The following is a 24,228-nucleotide window of genomic DNA, read 5'->3' as shown; positions in this document are numbered from 1 at the left end:
GTCGGTTTAGGTTCGAATCCCTGTATTCTCTCTGTTGTTCCAATTCTTAAGTTATCTTGGTTTTTTTCTAATTTTGCAGGATATTTTGGAAATAATAGCGAGTTTTACCGGGGTTTTTTTTATTATTATTGGCAATTTCACATGTTTGAAACAAAAATGATTACATTCTATTTGTCAATTTTTGTTTTATAAATATAGTATGATTTCATCTGTTTTACTACATAATTTTACAAAGATTTGTTCGCAAATTCCTATGCGAGAAAATCGTGATGTGCCTAGAGTGCTAGAAAAATTTCGATAATATACTTATTATATATACTTTATATATGCTTTTTGGTCGGGTTGTTGTCTCTTTGACACGTTCCCCATTTCCATTTTCAATTTTATTAGAAATAATTTCGAATATGTCTAATTTTGTATAAACAGATAATATTCATATGCCTGGTAATATAAAGATCTTTAAAGGTAGAAGTGTTATATTTGTATTTTGTTAACCAATTAATTGCGATCTGAGATTTATCAATGCATCGTTGGACACGATAACATGGTTATTTAAACTCACTTACAATACCTTCTAATTAAGAAAAGGCTTTAATTTTGAAAAGAAATTAACACAATAGTTTAAATTATAGATACAATGGATAAGCGTAGATTCATGAAAAACAAACCATTCGCCCTCCGGGCTCATGGTTTCTTTTTCAAGAATCCACGCTTATCCATTGTATCTATATAACAGAAGTGATTGTAACTCACCACACATACACTTTGAAATGAAACCAAAAAACAATTTCTGCATAAGTTTTAGTACTGCAGCATATGAATTGGTTAAAGACTTCCTTCATGAATATTTTTTGAAAAACTACAGCGTCAAGACGAGTATGCAATTGCTGTCGAAAACGGCTTAGACAAATCCACAGCCATAGTTGAGACAAGATTTAGGATCTACAACAAAAGGAGAGATGGTTCAATTGGCAATCAACACAAGTATACAGTAAACTGCTATAATACAACATCTAGAATCATGGTCAATGGAGTCAAAACAAACAAATTTGCAGAAAATGTCTTACCAATCATACTAGAATTAATTACTAGTAATGAATCAGAACTTGACTTTATCAATAATAACATTCAAAGATCACTACAACCAATTGAAATGGAGTAACATCTCACCCAATAAAGATAATACAAATGTAACTGGACCTAGAATAACGCAAAACTGTATAGAGTATACCCAAATCTCTCAAGCTGAGGTCCAGCAAAATGTCACCATTTACTTCTGTCTTATGCAACGAAAGAGCAGGCGAACGTACTGTTGCTTGTGAACAATGCGATGAATGGATACATTTCAACTGTGCTGGATTAAAAGACAGTGACATTGATAAGATAAGAGACAATCCATTTGTCTGTCGCTTATGTATTGAAAACAACCTATATAGTACTGAAATGGTCCATAACATCACCTCTATAAACAACACAGTCAAGGAAGTGCTACATTTAGATCAACAAGAACCAGCAATTGAATTCCCAAAAGACAAAGACCAATCTACACTACCACCAGAAGATGGGATGGAAAGAACTCACCAAAATATCAAGATTGTTGAAACCAACAGTAGCATAGTAGTAACAGAAGAATCTTAATCAAACGACCAAAATATGCTAATAACCTCAAACTCTCTACAGTTAGTTGCGTAAAATAAACCGCAATAGAACCAGAACAAAGACCAACTGTAAAGGAGAAAAAGACCAACAATAAAAGTAGTTCAAACCAGAATAAAGGCCAACAAAGAAAATCTAAAGATGTTGAAGAATTCCAAAAATACATATATGAGCTAGAAAACAGACTAAAAGACCGAGACCAGACAATAAACCTTCTGGAACAAAAAATGGCACTATTAGAAGGTAACATACAAATAGCAAATCAACAGATAAGAAATAATGAACAGTCTTATCACCTGTTTAATCAACAATCAAACAGTCAATCAAACAATAGTGAATGCCAATCTCAATGTCAATATCAGAACCTCACCAACAACATTCGAGCGTTAGAACAGCAAATGTCTCAGCATATGTGTATCACTACTGCCTTGACAACACAAATTGCATTGCAACTGCAACAGTCTCTTTCATCAAGGAACCAAGTGCCACCGGTAACTATCAATATGGTACCACAACCAGCTCCATACATACAAGGACAATCACAAATATATCATCAACATCCGATGTATAATCATACTACTCAACCAGCTATGCAGTCAGGACTATTCAATCAATTTCATGTTCCGCAAGCTACTAACTTTGTATTCCATCCTAGTCTGGTCTATCTAGAGGAAAACTCAAACAAGCAAATGACAGGAAACAATCAAGATGCAAATGGTGAAGAAAGACAGAATCAATCAACCTCTTTTTTTAGAAATTCCGAGCCTAAAGAACAAACCACCAGACATCCTCAGAATGGGCATGACAACAGAAACACTCAACAGTCACGGCAGAGATTAAATATAATTATCTGTAACATAGAAGGGGTAAAGGGAAACTCAGCCTATCTTTCAGATCTAAGTAAAGAACTAGATATTATTTGTTTACAAGAACATTGGTTATGGTTTTTTGAACTTCAAAAATTGGATGAAAAATTGACAGACTAAGGTATTTGGACGGAGTCACGATTGTAACGAACCAATAACTAACTTCTAAATACCAAGAGGAAAAGCAGGCGTAGCTATTGCCTGGCCTAAAAAATTCGACAAAAGTATTTCAAAATTAGACGACGGGAATGAAAAAATTATAGCAAAAGAGATCATATCAGTACCTAAACCAACCTGTCTCATAAATGCCTACATGCCAACAAATGCAGCACATTCTATGGATGAATATAAGGAATGTCTCGACATCATATTTAACATCAAGAACAAATATGATCAATCATACAATATCATCTTATGTAGAGATCTAAATGGGTCACTAATACCAACAAGAAACAACAAGCATGATATTAGTCTCAATCAATTTACTTCTAATAATCGATTAAAGCCAACACAAGATATCCAATCCAAACCTACATATTTTCATTCAGATGGAAAAGCTACTTCTCAAATTGACTATATTCTGTCTAACAACGACGTTCAACCAATATATACAGTCAAGATCCAGTAAACACCTCAACCAATGTACCAGTAAAAGCATGTACAAATCTGTATATAGAAATAAAGAAGAACATAATATATGTTCTTATAAAAATAAATATGGGAAGAAATGGATAAAGACATATACATAAATGAGATTAATAAACATCTTTAATACCTTCCATCCCATGAAACTACTGCTGACGATAAGCTAAAATGTGTCATGGGAATTCTGCTCAAAGCTACCAAACTAGCAGTACCTTCAAGAATTATCAAACTAAATGGACCCAAAAGAAAAGCTTCCCCTGATGTTAATAGACTGATTGGAATTAGCAAAAACAAACATAGTCTCTGGAATGATGCAGGAAGGCCACGAGATGACCACCCTCTATTTAAAGAAAAAAAGGAAGCTAAAAGAAATCTCAGAAAACAACAGAGAAAAGAAACTGCAATAGAAAAAGAACAATTCATTCAAAAACTTGAAGAAATCCAAATGACCAAATATTCCACCAACTTTTCCGAAGAAATAGATCAGAAACTTAAAATTGGACACTGATTTTCTAAAAATGGGAAAGGAAGAAGCTATATCCAAAAAATAACAATGCGAATTACAAGCAAAATACTTTGAAGATTTGGCCCAACCAAAAGACAACTTAAATTTCAACAACGAAAAACTTCTGAACTGTGAAAAAAGATGTAAAATCATAAAAGAAATCGCAAAGGCCTCAACCAACTCAGAAGTTACCATAACAAAGGAAGACATCCGGAAAGCTATAAACCAACTCAAAGCTAAGAAAGCAGCAGATGAATATGACTTAGCCGCAGAACATTTGAAACACTCTGGGGAAAGCATACTAGAAATACCACAAGAAACATCCAATCAAATTCTATTAGAGGAAAAAGTACCATCAATGTTTAAAACTGGAACAGTATCACCGATTATGAAGAAAGAAAAGCATTCTATGAAGTCGAAAATTACCGTGGCATAACAGTTACATCAGTTATTGGAAAAGTATTCGAATATATCATTTCGGATAAAGCCAACCTTATGAAATCTGGTCAATCTCCGTTACAATTTGGTTTTACACAAGGATTATCTCCAAACATGGCAGCCCTACTACTTTCGGAGGCATGCTCGGAGATCACAGGAAAGCAAACTATTTTTGTCACAACATTCGACATTCAGAAGGCATTTGACGTTGTTAGTCATGAAATAATGATGGACAGGCTATATCATTACGGGCTAAATCTGAATTTGTGGAACATTATTGAGGAGCTATATAGCGGTATAACATCAACAGTAAAATGGAAAGGAGAAACAAATACAAGCTTTGATATACACCAGGGCGTGCGTCAATGAGGTGTCCTATCTACTCACCTATATAAGGCCTACATAAATGAATTGCTTCTAAATCTGCAAAAACGAAATCTAGGTACTCATATAGGCAACAATTATGTGGGATGTCCTAATTGTGCAGATGACATCGTACTTTTATCCCTTAATAGAGAAGAAATGCAAGAAATGCATTGTCGATAACTACTCAAAAGATCATCGATTTAACATGCATCCGCAAAAGAGTAATGTTATAATAAAGACTGGAAAAAAAATAAAGATCCAGAAGATAACGATGCTTTTAAAATGCGGAACAATGATTTAAATTGTTCTGATCGTACAACTCATCTAGGGCTCACAAGATCAACAAAAGATGAAACCAGAATAAATGCAGAAGATCGCACCAGTTTAGCAAGAAGAACGTTGTATTCTCTCATAAAGACGGGTGTACATGGCTCAAAGGGTTTAAACCCTAAATCATCATATAGGATCTACCAAGCATACGTCCTACCAAGACTGCTATATGGGCTTGAAACTCTGCATGTGAACTCTAAAGAAATGACGCTTCTATCCAGCTTCCATCTCGATATTTTCAGAAAAATACAGTCTCTTCCTAAAAGGACAGCATGTGCATCAGTATACCACTTTTGGGAGCTCTTCCGCTTAATGCTGAAATTCATAAAAGACAACTTAGCCTCTTATTTGTTGTTCTCAACAGCAACAATGAAACTATTAGATCACTAGCTATGCGTCAATATACGTCCGGAAGATCATCAAGCTTCTTTACCAAAACAGCAGACATTTTAGAGATGTACAACCTACCTTTCTTTCTTGAATTATTTGAAAAGAAGTATACAAAAATAGAATGGAAAAGAATGACAAAATCAGCTATAAACGAACATTGGTCTAACAAACTACGCTTAGAATGTGAAGAAAAATCAACTCTACAAAATTTAGCAATTTCAAACTTAGGAATAGGTATCACACATCCTGTTTGGGCTATAGTTTCCTCATCAGTCTCGGACATCAGAAAAGCAATTACAAAAAGCCGCATGTTAACGGGAACCTATCTATTTCAACCTCATAGACACAGATTTAACCAGGCAGAAGTAGACCCGATTTGTCCAAATTGTAGAACCGAAACAGAAGTCATGTGCGTGTTAACAACTTGTCCATTGTATATGAACATCAGGATAGCATTATATACTCCCATCAAAAACTTTATGTTGAGTATTATATCTGAAACAAAATGGACAACTCACTTCAGTAACAGTGATGCAATATGTACACTTATAGTAGACTGTCAGAACTTTGCAAATCTTGGCATTATACTGAACAACCCAGAAATACTTGGAAAGATTGAAAACATGTCCAGAATATACTGTTATGAAATTCCAAAAAAGAGTTTATCCACCGAGATATAACACTTCCCTGGGTCTCACAGCTCCCCATTAAGACACCAATGACATGTGTCTATGTGATATTTAACCCATTTCTCTGACGTCAGTCTATTGTTCTAACTGTAGATTATTTTTCAAGAATCCACTGACCACAGTATTAACTTAAGAGAACTTATATTATAACTTTAAACTTATAACTTACGATCTTTTATCCTCTCAAAAACGAGTGGCATGTATAGGATTCGAACCCGCGCGTATTTTCTTCATAACCAATAGAGTCTTCAGTCTATGCATGATACCACTAGACCACGATGGCTGACATCAATCAATGTCTGAATAGTACTCTTAAAGCGCTTAATTGTCAGTATTTGTCATTTTACTGTATTTCTGTCTAATTGATTATTCGCTTTTGTAATCTAATGAAATATATATATCTTGGTTTGTTCATGTTTATTGAATTTGTTTTATTTTGGGTGTTATATTCTTTTAAAGAAATGGGCTAAAACTACTTCTTTGACAGTAAAAATAGAAACAAAATCATCGCCATTATATGAAAATGAAATATATAATACTTCTACATGTTCTAGGATTAAAACAATATTTTGGTCCAGAAAAAAAAATACAATGAAAAATTTCATTCCGGGTACAAGGTTCGATTTATGCACTGTTAATATCACCGTTATGACCTTCGTTACCAACGACTAGACGATCACGGCTATGAACAGCTTGATGGTAAGATTATGAAATCAACATAATTATTCATTGTATATCCGTAGCAAGAGCAATTCTGATGGGGATTCAGAATGCATACCACAGATAAAACTAGTTTATTGACCGGTGAACGATATATGCCAAATGCAATAACGTTAAAATAAGCTTTATGAAAATGCAGATTTATGACATCTACGCCAATATTGTCTATTTGACTATGAACGGTTTAACGGTGTCTAGTTTGAACAAGATATACCAAATGATGTTGCTAAATATTATTTATATAAATTTTGAAGGTTCTAAATTTTGGTAATTAAAATTTTTTAACTTTTCAAAACAAGATAAATAAATTCTGTATATTAATATATGTCTTTTTCAATAAATAAGATATACCAAAATCTATTCAATTTAAATAATTTGTAATGATTACACATTAAATGAAATATGTATATACAAAAATAAAATCTGGTGTTAAAAAGGGGAGCTAACACCCAATTTAAGTTATATTAAACTTATGTTAACTTGTCAAATGTCTATATATAGATGCGAACCGTGTGGATATAATCATTTCCAGCTATTATAGAATAAAAAAGACAAAATACGAAATCATTTTTATGAAATTCCGTTGATTCATTGTCAAAACATAAAACAGACAGTCTTTTTACTAGAAATGGGTTAAGCTAGAGAATTGATAAGTAGTAGTGGATTCGTAAACGATAATCAACTTGCGACTAAAGTCGCTCGTTGATTATCGTTTACGAATCCACTACTTCTTATCAATTCTCTACTACATAATATCAATAGTAAAATAGTAGCCGTTTAAAATTTTAAATGTGAACTATATGCTTAACTATCTGCAGCATTAATATCTGCTTGCTTACCTCTAATATACAACAGATAAAAGCCTGAATATGCGTATAGCTAGACTTTTTAAATCTGAGTAGAACTAACTTTTAAAACGCAAAAATATATCATTGCTTATTAACAAAGATGTCAACATTATCTAGAAAATATCCATCTTTAACATCTCCGGAATGCAGATTTTTTTTAGACTTACTCTACTAGGCTTTTATTTGAATGATGTCTTTTAACACATAAACTCTATCCAGTTTCTTCAACAGTCAATGCAACTAGTGCCGACCGTTCATAGATTTTATTAAGCTAGACATTGCTTTTATTATCGAATCTACATCCTGGCGAACGTATGAGTTCTTCGTGTATATAATATGTACATTTCTGTAAATAAATTTTGTGCATGTGCAACGTTCCGGTGGAGGATTTCTTTTCAACATTTTAAATTTAGAATAACTTGTGAATACGTTAACATTTTAAAAACTAACTCGCTAAGGTAACACAGCTAGCTGTATGTGCTCCAACGCTGGAGGGATCTACATAAAAAAGAAGAAGAAGATGTAAAATGTGGACATGTATTATAGACTGAAGTTTGCAGAATATACACTTTATGAGATACTGACGGTCTGCAAATTGAAATTCTGCAAATTGAAATAGAATTAACCAACCAAAATAACTATACCTATACGAGTAAATAAAGTCACCCTGTGACACTAAGCATGTACGCATATCTCCAATTGCATGCAATTTGTTCATTGGATGTCTCCATAGTGTCGCGAATGCTTCATGGCACTTCAATTAGCCAATAGCATGTTTTACCGTAACACGGTATTTCGTTCAAAGTTTATTACAATTCCTGCATTTTCCTTTTAGATTGGCAGGTTTACGAGCGATTTGCTGTCATGTATATGGCGTCAATATAGGATACCGATTTGGATAAATTGTGTTTGGTTATAAAAATAGTCATCGGGAAAGGCCAATGTCTGACCGACAAGTCGCATTAGCAGAAATTTTTGGGCGTCGTTCCGGTATCCAAGGTAATTACATTGCATGTAGAATACATCAGAGGGTTTACAACAATAAAAAAAAGAAGATGAGAAACGAAGTGAGGTCGTCGATAATCTTTCCAATGACGAGAGGGAAGATGACGTAGCAGCAGATGACAACTCAGCCGATTAACCTCTGTCAAAGGTTAATGATCCTCTAAAAAGCCAAAAGCACCAGCTGCAAACAAGGATGCCACTGCAGTGGCACAACCGTTGCACAAACATAGAAAGCAAGAATATGCGTCGACAATTAGAGAAAAAAAAGATGGATAGCACTTGGTGTTTCTACCTCAGATTCTGAATAAAAATCATATAAACTAATGACAGAATTTATGTTTGACCTCTGTTGAGTCTATGAAGCCAAATCTAACGAGGTTATTAATTTAATATTTGGTGTCATTATTATACGATCCCTTTATTTTTTTGGTCAGTGTAGGTATCGGTGTGGGTATAAGTGTCCGTGTAGACTACTTTGCGAATATGTCTAATATGATATGTATCGGCTCATCAAATATATACTTGTATCTTATTTTACGGCTTTACTGTGTGGTGTCTGCTGTTAAAACCACTGATTTGAAATGTGTCAATTGAATTTGTAAACGCAAAACGATTAGTTAGAGAGTATGCCCCTGATGAGAAGTGGAAAATTAACAATGAGAAATCTGAAGTTTTTGTAGTATCCTTTATGTCACGTTCATTCAGATTAACAGATGCAAACACTATTAAATAAAATGAGGAAAATTGAGTGACAGGACACGACTGAAATGAAATTTAAGGACTTCTTTAAATTTTAGTCTTTGATAAGGTTTTGTATGAACTCTACTTCGTATAAGTACAAAAACATTGTCGCGTTCATTGAGAATTATGAGATGCAAGCACTTACTGAAATGTTGATTATTAGGTGACATTTCACCATCTAAAACAGATTAAAGAACTTGGGCAGATGTTTTTTTTTTTTATATTTGTCTTGTGTAATATATCGTTAGTTCGACATAGCATGTGGTTTGGTTGACAAAGTTATCTCATTATTTCGACATACGATATCATATTAACGGGATAATATGTCAAAATGATATCATTTCCTCGTTATAACATGTATAACGAGATATGTTGACGTTACAAAGATATAGCTATCTCATTATAACGACACATGATCTACATGACGGACATTCCATTATATCATAATAATATTTGTCAAAATTTTCATGCCTTTAACCCATTTGATCAATGGCAGTCAATTAGAATCGTGCGTACGGAGCAATTTGTTATCACATATCTTTCTTCACGAATGATGCAACAAAAAAAAACCCAATCCGTTAGGAACTCATTTCATTTGTATGAATGGCGGACATTACATCATTTTAATATCATCTGAATCTAAAAAGGTCATCGAACGATGAACATGTTACCAGTGTATTACAATGTATGATTAACATTACCCACCGTTTAGCTATTTTAAAATCGATGTTTCTTCAAATATTTCACTCCAATACTTTTTTGTCTTTAAACTGTGTTAAACTACAAAGATGGATGACCTCAAATCGGAATGCTCAAATGGAAATCGTAGAAGTTATAGAAAATTTCCATTTTGCAATTTTGAATTAAATATAGTGCTTGTCGAATTAGACGGAAGTGGTAATTCGTTAGATCAGGAAACCATTTAATGCATCAAAATCTTACCAAATAGAGAGTCTAGGATAATGCATATATATGACAAAACAAATCATCCATCTTGACCAAAAGAAAGACGAAAGATACCAAAGGGATTTTCTAACTCATAAGTCGAAAACAAACTGAAAATGTCATAATAATAAACGAAAACGATTAAAAGACAAACAACAGTATACAAAACAAAACATGGAAAACTATAAAGACTGAGCAACTCTAAACCCACCAGATATTGGGGAAACGAGGGGGATCTCAGGTGCTCCGGAAGGGTTTTCAGATCCTGCACCAGATGTGACACCTGTCGTTAGAACTCGTTGATTAACCTACATATTTAACGAGCATTTCGTTATTTATCAATATGGTTTACGTCTTCGACCAAAGCAATCCAAATGTCAAATCCGTTATAATAAAACAAAAGAGTCAGGCTATATTTAAACAATAGTAATAATAAAACGACCTCGATGCTCTTGTTAATATGCTGTATTGACCTGTTCAGATATAGGCAAAAATTTGTTTGAAAGGGGTAAATTATGAAGAAAAAGAATAAAATAACAATAGCGGTACCAGCTTTACTGCACCAGATGTGTATTTAACCATCAAGTTGCTTCAGTGATGCCTGAAGTCAAAATTTACATTGTGTTTTTGTTTTAAAGTAAAACATTGATTTTCTAGAAAATCTGAAGGTTCTGACCGATTGCTATAGAAGGCTTCTTTCGGTAAAAAAATAAAGTTAATTTGCAGTCAGACGATGATTTGTGTGTAAATAAGGAATCTTACAGATGTGTTGTTTTATATATTTCCATAGTTTGCTTTGTTTTTAATTACAGCGTATCACCATTGGGTATTTTTATATCTTTAACTAGGTTTCTTAGTTGTCGGTCAATTATTCTCAGCCTGGTCAAGTTCACGTCTACTTTTAATACTTTATTACAAAACATCTCTCACATGGAAATTCTCTGGATTGGCTCTCGCATGTGCAATAGTTTCATCTCTTACATGGAAATTCTCTGGATTTGCTCTCGCATGTGCAATAACTTCACATTTTTTCTTCCTCTATTTTACCCATTAAATATGTTAAAAATAAAAAAGAAACAAATACACAAAAGAAAAGAAAAAGAACATTTAATTTACATCAGTCAAGGCAAATTGACTAACAAACTAACAGAACAAATACAATAACGGCAAGGATCTCTTATCAACATTTAAGTTATAATCTGTGTATATATATACATGTATATAAATGTCATGTCTATTCATTCAATAAGGAGAGATAAAAGACAATTTATATACATAAATTGGTTTCTGACTAATTTGATATTTAAAACCCTGTCGTTAAAACTTTTTCAGTATAAAGCAATAAATGAAACATTCATTAAAATTTTAATCTGAGACGTCATCGAAAACCGTGGTCTGCATAAGTAGGATCAAATGGAACATTACAACATAGAAAAGGAAAACAAATACGATGAGAAAGAAAAGAATTTCGATCCCGATTGTAGGGTTCACATAACATGGAAATATGGACTGAAATCATTTTTTTTTGTTTAGATTATTTACCGTGAAGTTGAAGTCCTATCAACATGAAACTTAGTGCTCATAATGTTGTGAATTAAGTTTTATGCCAAATTACTGTTTTAATCCAGATTGAAAATGGTAATGTGATTCTTGTTCTTTTCTTAACTCAGTTAAATGTCAAACTGTAAATCAATTTATATTTCTTCTTCTTGTTCCACATCGTGTGTATTGAAGTATTTACCCGTACAGTTCTTCTTCCACATCGTGTGTATTGAACTATTTACCCGTACAGTTCTTCTTCCACATCGTGTGTATTGAACTATTTACCCGTACAGTTCTTGTTTCACATCGTGTGTATTGAACTATTTACCCGTACAGTTCTTGTTTCACATCGTGTGTATTGAACTATTTACCCGTACAGTTCTTGTTTCACATCGTGTGTATTGAACTATTTACCCGTACAGTTCTTGTTTCACATCGTGTGTATTGAACTATTTACCCGTACAGTTCTTGTTTCACATCGTGTGTATTGAACTATTTACCCGTACAGTTCTTGTTTCACATCGTGTGTATTGAACTATTTACCCGTACAGTTCTTCTTCCACATCGTGTGTATTGAACTATTTACCCGTACAGTTCTTGTTTCACATCGTGTGTATTGAACTATTTACCCGTACAGTTCTTGTTTCACATCGTGTGTATTGAACTATTTACCCGTACAGTTCTTCTTCCACATCGTGTGTATTGAACTATTTACCCGTACAGTTCTTGTTTCACATCGTGTGTATTGAACTATTTACCCGTACAGTTCTTGTTTCACATCGTCTGTATTGAACTATTTACCCGTACAGTTCTTGTTTCACATCGTGTGTATTGAACTATTTACCCGTACAGTTCTTCTTCCACATCGTGTGTATTGAACTATTTACCCGTACAGTTCTTGTTTCACATCGTGTGTATTGAACTATTTACCCGTACAGTTCTTGTTTCACATCGTGTGTATTGAACTATTTACCCGTACAGTTCTTCTTACACATAGTTTGTATTGAACTATTTATTCGAACAGTTCTTCATGTAACATTTCAATTTTTTTAAACCCGCTTTCACCTCATTAATATAAGAATAATTATTGACGCAATCATAAATAATTAGTCCACGTTACCACGTATACAACTGTATAGAAAAACCACCAAAACATATTGGTATTTAAAACGTTAAAACATTTTCACGCTATTCTCCGAAACGCGGACAAAGATAAATTGAAACGTGTAAAACGGCACTTGCCTGTGCACTTTTTCAACTTAAATTTCAAGATAAGATGGGCGGAATCATTATTCCAAAGAGTATTTACACTGAGTGATAGGTGACATATTTTGCTTTTATCTTTTAAGCTTTTGTCTAGACTAAATTTGTCCCTATATATAGATAGCCTTATTTATCACGGACATTTAAAATTTTAGTTTCTATAAGTGAAAGAAAAAAACATGTAGATTTTGTTTGTTTTTACGTTGAGATAATGCAAAATTAAAGTTCCATGAAGTTGAGTAGTTTTGACGCGATTGAAAAATTACTTCAAAGTGTCTTGGTGAAAGCACATTTGGTGAAATTCTAATTTTATTTAATAGTTTTGAGAACACTTTTAACCCGCCCACCCGTGCCCTATATATAATTGGGTATTACATCATAGTTTTATCTACTGGTCTTTTGGGTTAATTTTATGTAATAACAATTTTTGAATTTCTATCTTGGTATTTCTTAAATTTGTTTATTTGATTACTATGCGAGAACCAAATAATAGAATTGAGAATGGAAATGGCGAATGTGTCAAAGAGAAAACAACCCGACCAAAGAGCAGAAAATAGTCGAAGGCAACCAACGGACTCAACACAGCGAGAAAATCCCGCACCCGGAGGCGGGCTTCAGCTGGCTCCTTAACAAAAATGTGTAGTAGTTCAATGAAAATTGACGTCACACTAAACTCCAAAACATATAAAAACTATAATGAACTAAAATTAAAAAAAAAACCACACAAGGCTCCTAACTTGTGACAAGCGCAAAAATGCGGCGGGGTTAAACATGTTTTGTGAGATCTCAACCCTCCCCTATACTTCTAGCCAATGTAGAATAAACAAACACACAGCAATACGCACAGTAAAACTCAGTTTAAAAGAAGTCCTAGTCCGATGTCAGAATAGGTAACAAAAGAAACTAAGCAAAATGACACTGATACATAAATACACAATGGACTACAAGCAGTTGTTGACATGCCAGCTCCAGACCTCAATTAAACTGATCGAAAGATTATGTCTTCATCATATGAAAATCAAACACAATCCTTCCCGTTAGGGTTTTAGTATCATACCATCATACAATACACGAGTAGAACATAACCTGTATCATGCCAACAACTGGTTTACCACGGACCGAGATCGTCTATATAAACAACAACAGCTCTGTTAGTTTTTGCATGCAAATAAGAAGATGTGGTATTAGTGCTAATGAGACAACTCTCCATCCAAGTCACAATGTGTAAAAAGGAAACATTTATTGGTCAAAGTACGGCCTTCAACACGGAGCCTTCGCTCACACCGAAAGGCAAGCTATAAGAAAGGGCCCCAAAATGACTAGTGTAAAACAATTCAAACAGGAAAACCAACGGTCTAATCTATATAAAAAAACGATAAACGAGAAACACTTATGAACCACACCAACAAACGACAACCACTGAACAACAGGCTCCTGGCTTAGGACAGGTACATACGAATGCAGCGGGTTTACACGTTTCAACAAGACTATTCGACTTTTGGGAGTAAAATGAAAATTATGCCATCTTATGTAGTACTGTTACACCACTGTCCCAGGTTCGGGGGAGGGTTTAGCGCCAGCAAACTAGTCCAATCCCGCCACATTCTCTATGTGCCTGTCCCAAGTCAGGAGCCTAAAGTTCAGTGGTTGTCGTTTGTTCACGTCTGTCATGTTTGTTTTATCGCAAATTGTTTTATTATACATTAGGCCGTTAGTTTTATCAATTGAATTGTTTCATATTTTTCATAGCATGAAAAGTAGAAAAGATAATAAGCTACAGGGTGACTTGAAATACTATAAATCTGAGAATCATCAAGTCAAATTGAGAATTTATAGAGATAATATAGTCTTAACAAAATGAGCTGTATCATATCGATTCCATCAATAAGCCAATCACAGGACAGATGCAGAAATAAATATCATGATGAATTGACTGCCAAGCAGAATAATCATAGAATTGACACTGTGCTTAATGGATTAATTCATTTTTATGAATGTCTTTTATTCTTTCTGTATTGAAGATGTTGGTGCTTTTTATTGTAACAAAATGATTCATTATCATTAGTGTCAAAGGTAAGCGTTTTGTTTTTTTACACTTGCATGAATATAGTTACGATTGACAAACATGCTATACCGCATTTTAAGAGTTTTCATTGCTAAAGTGTGGACAATTTGGAGAAAGGACTTAATATTCACCTTATAAAAAGCACGAATCGTTATACGTTAAAAGAGAGCAACCCAACGATACAAAACAAAACAAAAAAGACATTTATATGTCAATCTACGGTTTTCCACAAGAGACACGTCTATATACAATATGTCAATGAAAATAACACTTTATTATATAACTTTCTGGATTTACCTTCATCAGGAACACTTAAAACGAAACATTTAAAAGTCAGGGATGCATTTGTACGCACAAACGTGAGGGGCGATCTGATAAAAAAGAAAGAAAAAAAAAAACGAACTGCCAAATCCATCTAAGGTCAACTTTGCCTGAGAAAGTTGGAACCTTTTTTCTTGATAATTTCCAAATATATGGACGAAGAATTTACGTCGCCCAAGACTAAAATGATTGTTAACAAAATATACAGATAATCAAAGATCTGATGAATACTGTACCAGTAGTTGCTGTCTGTATGTTCACATACGGGCATTCATAACACCAACTTTTATAGGGGAATGATATATTTATGTGATACATCCTGAAAGAAAAAAAAAATCAAAATCGATGGTTATATAATGATTAAATAACCTATATATATTGAAGAAGGTAATGTTCTAACAAAATACAACAATAAACAAATACTTTCATTGTCCTGCGTTTCAATGATTATCTGGACACGTTTGTATTAGCGATGGGTATGCATTTTGAAATTTAGTCACGTGAATATTTTCTAGTGCGGGGAAAATATTTTGAGAGCCTTGATTTTCTAACCAATTGTAGACTTGTGAAGATCCTTTTTTATATGTTATAATTTTTGCTGAATTTTATGTTTTGTCTATTTTTAGTAAAATTTATTTGAATATTAAATTTCTTTATTTATGATTATCTTTTTTTCTATATACTGTCCAATGTGAATATTCAGTGAGGATCATCTGAACATTGGGTTTTGGTCAGGAGTATTCAACTATTTTGAACAACATACAAGACTGTATTAAGTTCTTATTTGTAGTTTGACTGAGTAAAGTTGTTTTTAGTTCTCTGTTCATGGCCGGCGAGATCTTCAATGATCGAGTGTTTTCATTATTTGGTATTTTAATTTTTAACGTGCTTACTACCATTTCTTCAATTATAATAATAACTTCCCATTGTACATGTAAATATGCTGTTGCATATGAGTTTTATTTTAAATATATTAACTTTTAATAATATCAAAACCCCATGTTCATCTACATTGTAGCTGTCTTGGCTATCGGCACTCTGACTATATTGTTTGCTTTGTTTTCCAACTATTTCAGGTCTATAAATATATTTGAGGGAGAGAAGTAAAGAAAATAGTCCATATTTGGTACAATGTAACTGCATTTAGACCTTGCCTGGAAACGACATATAGTAAAACCTAGGTGTTAAACCAACCCGAAAACGACTCCTAGTTGTCGATCCTACAATTAAAAACATAAAATATTTATTCCTGGGTTCCGGTTCTGCCTAAATATTGACTTCCAGTTCCGGCTCTGTTTGAATATTGACTCATATTAACCGACTCCGACTGAATATTGACTCATATGTACAGACTATGCCTGATTATTGACTCATATGTACAGACTATGCCTGATTATTGACAATTAGATTACGACTCTGTCTGAAGATCAACTCACACTTACCCATTCTATCTGAATATTGACTCATATGAACCGACTCTGTTTGAATGTTGACTACTAGGTAACGAATCTGCCTTAATGTTGACTACTACGTATCGAATCTGCCTAAATGTTGACTCCTAGGTAACGAATCTGCCTGAATGTTGACTACTAGGTATCGAATCTGCCTGAATGTTGACTACTAGGTATCGAATCTGTCTGAATGTTGACTACTAGGGAACGAATCTGCCTGAATGTTGACTCCTAGGTTACAATGGTAGAAGATACCAACGGCCGATTAAACACCATTAGTCGTATAAAAATATTAAAAACCGTGATTATTCAGACATATAATTTAATGTTATGTACAGACAGGTTAATACATTCATATATTAATGTTGACTACTAGGTATCGAATCTGCCTGAATGTTGACTACTAGGTATCGAATCTGCCTGAATGTTGACTACTAGGGAACGAATCTGCCTGAATGTTGACTCCTAGGTTACATTGGTAGAAGATACCAACGGCCGATTAAACACCTTTAGTCGTATAAAACTAATAAAAACCGTGATTATTCAGACATCTAATTTAATGTTATGTACAGACAGGTTAATACATTCATATATAGGTAATATTTCGTTTTTAGTTTGCTCCATGTTTGTCTATAGTTATTCAAAGTGGGTTCAAAAGGAAGTTTTTTCCAACTATAATATTTGAATTAAATATTGAAGTCGTCCTGAATACGCAGGAAATATTTGCCACTGGACGACAAGCAAGCCACAATCGATTTATCAAAGCAAGAGATAAATTGCACAAATGTATGTGTTTTATACACTCTCTTCACTTTTTTTTCAATCAAAAATGTTATTGTTTTGCGAAAGTATATTTCATTAACTTCAGCTATAGATTATTTTGCGTGATTACGATAGATATTAAAAAGAATTGTATACAGCCTCCAGGATAATACCCTATCACCGTTGTATTGATTGATAACAAAGTTGAACGATTTCTTTGTAGACATTGTCTCATTGTAAAGGTAGTTGCTCAACCCAGATGTCCACCTTCTACATGTTCATTTTTTATTTTTGTTTCAGTTTTCTTTTTAATAATCAGCTTGGAACATAAACATTGATTCTTTATGATACTTTAATCTGGGAGAACATGATTTATGTATTAGTTGTAAATTGCTGTGAACTAGCTTCAGTACATACGAGTGCTCTTAGATCGGTTCTTTGTGTCTTTATGCTAATTCTTTTTATGGTTTAAGATATTTTCAACTTATTTTTAAGGTTTGTTCTTATGCTGTGCTGTTTCACCACTGTCACGGGATGGGCAAAAGATAGAGCTCTAACAAACCCTGCCTTATTATGTATGTGCATGTAAATCAGTGGTTGTCTTTGGTTGCTTTCTATTTTTTGTTTGTTCTTGTTTTATTGTTTTGTCATATATTATCTGACCATTGGTAACGTGTTTTAATTGTAGTCATGTCGGGGGCGTTTTTGTAGGCCGTACGTTGACATATAATTGCTTACACCCACGTCATTTGGATTTTGGTGGATATTTGTCTCATTCGCAACCATACCACATCGTTTTATTCGTATATTGAAAGCCTTTTTTTCAAATGTTACAACAGATAAAAAAGGTTCAACAGATTCAATTAAGTCTGCCTCATATTTTGACTTACATCTAGAAATTGACCAATAACACAACTTCACGACGAAAGATATGATTTCAGCTTCCTATTTTTTATTAAATTTCCATTTCGATGTAGCAATATTCCAACCATGCCTACATATGGAGTGTGTATCTCCAAGCTGATACAATACTCCAGAGCTTGCATTTCCTTTCATGATTTACTTGATTGCTGGGTTGCTGCTGACAAGGAAGTCATCCCGTCGAACATTTTACAAACGCCATCACGAGTTGGTTGACCGTGATGAAATATCTGTTTGACAGATGACGACGAATATATTCCTATTGTCAAAAGCACAATCCCGTTCTCAACACGATGGGTGCCACATGTGGCGCAGAACCTGCTTACCTTTCAGGAGCACACGATATCACCCCTTGTTTTGTGTAAAGGAGGTTCGGGTTGCTCTTGCTTTAGTTTCAATTGTTATTCTTTGTGCTATTTAATATTTTAATGTCTGTGTTGTTTATAACGGAATCAGTCGTGTCTACCCTGGGTCATAAAAATCTTGTTTTAATTTCACAATGTCACATTCAGTGGCGGATCCAGAACTTTTTATAAAGGGGGAGGGGTGTCCCACTGATTGCCATAAGAGGGGGCCTGCTACAGTCATGCTTCGGTGATTCCCTATATAATCAACCAAATATTTCCCACAAAAGGGGGGCCCTGGCCACCCAGCCCCCCCCTCCCCCCCCCCCCCCCCCCCCCCCCCCCCCCCCCCCCCCCCCCCCCCTGGATCCGCATATGACATTTGTTCAAGTTTCCGGGTTAGAACATATACCTGATTGGTCGTTTTTTGTCATGTCCTTTTCAGTTTTTTCTTCGGCTTAATATTTTTATCATCCCCTCGGTATCTTCCGACTCTCCTTTACAAGAAATTTCCTGACTACAAGTCACTCGTCTACTATTTTTACATGTACAGTTTCTACTTGTTATACACAATTATTATTAAACAGTTTAATCTGTCTGTGTTTGAAGACTGTATTTTGACTTCTAAATGTTTCTTTATGCATTATTTTTAGGGAAATGTGTTTTAAGTAGTCACATGAATTTCGAAGTGCATATATCTTAAACAACAACAACAAAAACATCAATAATTTATTTTAAGAAAGTTACACAGTTAGTTATATTATCTATCATTCCTGATGTCCTCGTCATAGAAAGGCTTATAATAAAAACAAATGTAGAAAACAAAAATGCAAACATGTACATGGCATACATTAATATAAAAGTATGAACAAGTATAATGATAATGTGTATAATAACAACTATTTACTGTACAATGACAACTGCAATGAATTAATAAAACATAATTAAATATTTGATATTAAACATGATATCAACGGGCTTGTTTTTAATAAATAATCTTTTACTTCGTATATAAAAGACTTAACATTTGTAATATTTCTTAACCATGTAGGCAAATTGTTCCACACGGATTGTCCAGAATACCTAAAAGATGTCTTGAACAATTCGATTTTAAGTTTAGAAAGTTTTGTATGAGGTTTCTTTGAATAGCATGTCCCAAGGGTTATGGATGTCTGTCTCAAACATAATGAAACATGCTAGTAAGATATAATGGGGCATCATTTTTGATGCAGTTAAATGTCATCACAAACTTGTGATATTTTATTCTCTGTTCAACTGTCATCCAGTTTAATTATTGGAATATTGGCTCAGAAGGAGAGCAAATTTCAGTATCTATTATCATTCTAGGGCTCTCTTTTGTAAAGTTTTGATTCATTCTAAGAACCTCAACTGCTTCACACTATGCAACAATAATCCTTTAGTAATAAATTATTACCATTATAAAGTAATTTTCTACAGTCTAGATTTAGAAATTTCTTGAGTAGTAGATATAACCTAGATTAAATATTTGAACATATCAAATCAAATTGGTTAATTTTGATAGAATAAAAAGTACAGAAAGTGGGCTGTGATTTGTATTCTTAAATATTTCCCCAACTTAAAATACAGGGGTTACTCTTGCATTTTTAGGAACAGTATGTGTTGGTAATGTACTTGTATTTATCATTCTATTAAAATTGTTAGTTAAAGATAAAGTTATGTAAGTACACTTAATTAAAACAAAAATGTTGGTCCTATGTTTTCCGAGCCGGTGGATTTATTTTTATTATGAATTTCTTAAAATAAATTATTTATCGTGACTGATGGCATTAATTATTTTAATTGGTCCAAATTGGAAAATTTCTTTTGTACAAACTGAGGTAATATTGCATAGTCCTGAGTATTGCTCACAGATCTACCAGTTCTCAGTTTTTCGGCACATGACGTAAAGACCGTGGCGAATAATAATAATGTTAAACTTTGTTGTTTTTAAGGAGCGTGGAGGGTTGTTCTTTTTGTTGTTGTTGTTGTTGTTGTTGTTAAGCTTTTCAGCCTTTTGATTGAAAATTTAATCCGCTTTTCTTCAGAACTTAATATTCATTTTACTGCGTTGCAAAATGAATCTAATATAATTTTAGTTTTTAGTCATTGTTATGATCTTGATCTTCGTGCATTCTTACGGATTTACGACTTATGTCGATATTAAGTTTTTACTCTGGAGGTTACTGGTGAATCCAGACAAAGACTTTTATAATTCGATATATTTAAATTAACCATTGTGTAAGGTGAACTAATTATTGAGTAAAAATTTCAATTATCAAAATTATTAATATGAATTATCATAGTGAAGAAACTAAGAGCACGCTTTTCCATTCTAATATTTTAGACATTACATACAAGATAACACAAGAAAGATTTTTTTGACAAACAAACTGGATTCATAGGGACAAGCAATTCCACGAATGCACATAATACATATATCAGAACCCTGGAGCAGATGGGCTTACTATTTTAATAATCAATTATAAATTGTATTATAAATTACTTGTCAGATTCATTCCAATAGAGAGACACAAAAAAATCCATTGAACACGATTTCAATAGATTTAGTCTACCGGCTATGCAATTTAGAAAATCATAAGATCACAAATTCATACAGTGTCTATATATAAATAATAGAAATATATGTGCTCTAAATGTAGTTTGAAGTGAATGATAACTATCCAGTATCTATTAACCTGACCACAGATATACAATTTAAACATCTTGTACTTCGCCTACTTATCATTTCCTTCATACTCATATAATATGGTACTAGAACACACCGGCGGGTCCGTCACTGAATTGACTAGTACGTCTGTTTTTATTTTTTAGCCGGAATGTGTAATATTCATAAATTTTTGTAATCTGATGAAGTCATGCAGTAAATTAAGGAGATTTTGCTTTCAATAGCTTTTTGTCTAAACCCGTAAATGTTTTTTTTTACTGTTGGAATTTTATCGTGAGCAGATTGACGCGTGTTATGGTGGAACATAAATCGCGTATCCTTCTGGAAAACTCATTTTGTCTGTAATTTTATAGGGGTGCATATTTGCCCTGACGTCCGTCCAATAATGGATTAATTAATGATGACAAAGAGTAGTTATATTTAAATGCCAATATACTGTATAAGTTTACCTAGATGTTATTAGTTACACAGTTTGCTATTGACCTAATACGATATATATGGGGTAAAAGCGAAGCTCGAACCCCATATGAATTTATTGACCCCACATATATCGTATTAGGTCACTAGCACACTGTGTAACGAATTTATCTTATCGACTGTCTTAACATATGGCATTTAGACTAATGGCCTATCAAAGTGATCAAGTCTTCAATATAAAGAACCTACTTCCATTGGTCTATACAAAAACAAATGCCAACAGTAACAACTTGACAGCTTTTAATGTGTTTTCTGCATTTATTTCAATCGTTCATCATCAATTTCTTCATCTGTTGTCCGGATGAAACGTTTCAGATTTTTCCTCGACGCACTTTTGTTTGTTTTTATAAAGGGACGTAACACAACTACTAACCGTGTTTTAAAAAAAAAAAACACGCCTACTAACCCAAAATGAAATTTACACGGTTTCCACGCGGTCGCTTTTAACCAATGATATTCCTAGAATGTATAGGAGGTAAGATAAATATTAATAAAGGAAACATATTTCTCTGAATCTGACATTGGTTTACGAAATATAGAAGTAGTCCAATTTCCTAAATCTAAGATTTTCTTACGAAATATGTATAATAAGTAATAACGAGTTTAAAGCAATATTCGTTAACGCTTTTTTATATTTATACTTTACAATTGTGATTTTATTAACTGTATACAAATGAATTCAGTTTCATTTATTATCTTCATATAAACTCAATACAATCTGTTTCCTAATCTCATAAAGGCACTATTTGGATCCAATATAAAGTACATTGTTTCCAGAAAAAATTGTTTCAAGTTGTAAGAGAGTGAAAAATAGTTATTTTTGTCGAGCCTTTATCATAAAGCGTTGATATTTACACCACAAATAAATGGGGTAAAGAGTCATATTAATTGATTTGATCTTGAAGATAGAGAAGCGACTCACAAAAAACAGGCCTCCTTCCTTAGTATTATAAATTTGGTTTTCCGATTTTGTATTAGAAACAAGGCTTTTTATAGGACATATTCAGATTTTTTGGTTTATTGTGGAAAAAAAAAATAATGATATGTGTATTTCTTTTTATTATATATTTACTTGTAAAGGAATCAACTGCGCTCCTCTTCTTGACGACTTGATCTTTTACTTTCAAACAGGAGCTTCTAAAAAAGAATGAAAAGAAGGTAGCATTTTCTGTTAATTTCACGTTTCACTATATAGACGTTGTTCTCTCACTGAACAATCAAAGTTTTGTGATTTTGTTAAACACATCTTTCCTAATGAACTTAAAATAAAGGATACAACAGTTACAGTTAAGTCTGCCTCATATCTTGACTTGCATCTAGAAATTGACAATGAGGGTCGGTTGAGAACGAAATTTTGCGACAAATGAGATGATTGAAGCTTCTCAATTGTGAACTTTCTGTTGCTATGTTCAATGTAGCAACATCCCAGCAGCGCCTACACATTTAGTGTATACCTCGACACGATATTCCAGAGCGTGCATTTCATATCATGATTTTCTTGATAAAGCGTTGTTGCTTACAGAGAAGCTCCTAAACAAAGAGTTAAAAGTGCTGAAGTTCAAGTCATCTCTTCGTAAATTTTACGGACGCCATCACGAGTTGGTCGACCGTTATGAAAAACCTGTTTCACAGATGCCGACGAATATGTTCCAATTGTCGTAACCGGAATCCCGTCCTCTATTCGTCGTAAAAGACTTATCACCGGGAGTGTACTTAAATGAGCATAACGACGGGTGCCACATGTGGAGCAGAATCTGCTTACCATTCCGTAGCACCAGAGATCACACAAGTTTTTGGTGGGGTTCGTGTTGCTCAGTCTTTAGTTTTCTATGTTGTGTATTGCAGACTGTTATTGGTCTTTTGGTCTTTTGGTCGTTTTTTGATTTTTTTCATCTACATTGCCAGTTTGAACCGGTTTGTGTCCAATTTGTGTCACTTAATATGCTGTAATACGCAAATGTTTAACTTCGAACTGTCAAATTACTGGCGAAGCGACTGCGATAGTAATTTACGAGTTACGACCCTATGTGGAGACTTCAAATTATTTTTAACAGAACATTTATACTATTATTATCATTTAAGTACCATAAGCGGTTATTTTTAAGTGAGCATAATTAAAATACTAGTAATTTAATGTCTTTTTACTGAATATGATTTGTTTCATTTTTTCTACATGTTTATATAAGACATTTAAGAAATTATGTAAACATATTTTATTATTTTCAAACATT

Source organism: Mytilus californianus, unplaced genomic scaffold (genome assembly GCF_021869535.1).
Source record: "Mytilus californianus isolate M0D057914Y unplaced genomic scaffold, xbMytCali1.0.p SCAF_4, whole genome shotgun sequence".
Taxonomy (NCBI): domain Eukaryota; kingdom Metazoa; phylum Mollusca; class Bivalvia; order Mytilida; family Mytilidae; genus Mytilus; species Mytilus californianus.
This window is presented reverse-complemented; position numbering follows the sequence as displayed.